General features: G+C 47.0%; 1 pseudogene; it reads left to right on the top strand.

The window, feature by feature from the left end:
• Positions 1 to 1219: 1219 nt before the first annotated feature.
• Positions 1220 to 1832, top strand: LOC102751976 (annotated as a pseudogene).
• The last annotated feature ends 385 nt before the right edge of the window (positions 1833 to 2217 follow it).

Genomic DNA, 2217 nt, shown 5'->3' on the forward strand with positions numbered 1-2217 from the left:
TCTAATAAGGCTATAATCTATCTATTGGTGAGCACATATTGATATCTGTTTCCTGACCTTTCTTGCATTGGGTAAATTATTTAAAACGGGCTTTGTGTTCTTATGTAAGAAGTTGCTTGTTTTTTGTTTTAGTTGTTGTTAGGGGCATGCATGCATGTCTGCATGTGTATGTCTGCATGGGCTATTTGTGTGCCATAATTCTTCTGGTGCTTCTTTATACCACATATTCAAATTCGAATATACACATACATATATGTACCGCATACCTGTATGTGTGGTGTCTGTTTACATTTTCGGTCATGCAGTCATTAAGCACACAACGTAGACTTAAAGGATGTCAAAACTGACAGCCTGGCATGATGGATGATGCTGTGTGAGGCTGATTCTTACCAGGTGTGGTGTGATGGGAATTCAAATGCTGTTCAGAGCTCTTATTTGTGTTAGTAAAGTTTTACTTTCTGTCATTTTGGGGGGAAGGCAGGGACTTCGGAACTTATAATCTTAAACCGTTTTATAAAATGTTTTGAATGCGTTAAGGAAAACTTTATGGAGGTTTCTTCCAAAATGTATATTTGAGGCATTATCCATTTTTATATCATTCATTCTACAATACACATCCAAACGGTCAACTTATCAGGATAAATATTTTCCAAGATGTACAATTACTGATCCTGCTCTCATTATTCTTGTGGGTATTCAAATGTCCCCACCACCCCCTTACCTGGGCAGAAGTTACCACTGCCTGTCTGTGTCTATGAAAATACCAAGCTGAATTTTTAATGAAAGTTTTATTTAAATATTGTGAGCCATCCATACATTTGAAATGATGAGTGCAACGTTCTCTGGCCTCCATGCAGACAATGCCTGATGTCTAAACTCAGCCTCATATGTCAGGTTGGCCCCTACAGGGCAATCAGTGCAGAGTGGAGGACTGAGTGCCTGCTTTGAGTTTGTTCCTCCCAAGCTCATGGGGCTGACACTCGGGACCTGAGGCACCCTGAGCAGGAACAGTGCTGCCACCACAATGAAGTTCCATCATTTCCCATAATCGAATTCAATATCTTCTGATAAAAAAGACCAGTCTTTCCCTTTTGAGCATTCCAAGTAGGAATGACAGTGCTAAGTAGGTGGATTTGTGCTCTGCATCATTCAATAAACCGGACACCTGCGGGGCGCCCACCACTGGAGATGGGCTGGAAAGCAGGGACGCAGCCAGCCCCGGGCTGAGCCAGCCCCTATGGGGAAAATCGCGCTGCAGCTCCGACAACGTCACTAACCTCCGGCCTGTGCGGAAGGACTCCGGCGGTGCCTGGAGCTGAAATGTGGCCACTGAGGTAAGCTTTCAGAGAAGCAGCAATACATTCGGCTGATGGACAGTGTGGCTCTGAAGGGAGGCCGTGGCAGCGCCTCCCTGGTCCAGAAGTGCAAGCTGTGTGCAAGGGAACACTCCGTTGAGATTCCGAGCAGCACCCAGATCTTACAATGTTGAAGACAATGAGAAGTTCAGGACAATAGCGGCGTTTGAGTGCCGGGGCCTGGAACCAGTTGATTTCCAGCCTCGGGCTGGGTTTGCTGCTGAGGGGGTAGAATCCAGGACAATCTTCAGTGACATTAATCTGCAGGAGAAGGACTGGACTGACTGATGGAAAGGCCCAGGAGTCTGGGGGAATTTACGAGGCCACCCACCAGTTTGTGAAGGGCTGAACCCTCTCCTGCTCACTTGCCTCTAAGAACTGAGAAGGGACAACCCAGCAGCAGAGCCCACTGAGGCTGGTCCCTCGCCCCTTGTCTCCTGGCAGCTGTCCAAGCCCTCACAGTCTGCATGCCGGGCTGGCACAGTTACCAAGCCCCATCGATAAAGCCCCTGTGTGTGCTGTATCATGCACAGAGGTAGAGGCAGGTAGCAGCCACTCCCCCACAAATAAGAATCCGTATTAGAGATCTTTTACTGTTTCCTGATACCTTTTCCACAATATGGAATCTTACACCTGATCGCTTTGCAAACTATGCAGGAGCACACAGCTTCTAAGGGCCCTTTAGCTCATGAGGAGTGGGCACATCAACCCAGAACGCCAAATGTGCCAAGGCCAATGATATGAAATGCAGCCGAGCCTATAGAATGATACCATGAGCCAATAATCCTGAGCCCAAACACTGCATCGATTAGCTTGGCTCTAAGTCAATGCAGGCATCTCTGTTAGCTGGTGTCACTTCATA

The sequence above is a fragment of the Myotis davidii genome, unplaced genomic scaffold, assembly GCF_000327345.1.
Source record: "Myotis davidii unplaced genomic scaffold, ASM32734v1 scaffold296, whole genome shotgun sequence".
Classification (NCBI taxonomy): Eukaryota; Metazoa; Chordata; class Mammalia; order Chiroptera; family Vespertilionidae; genus Myotis; species Myotis davidii.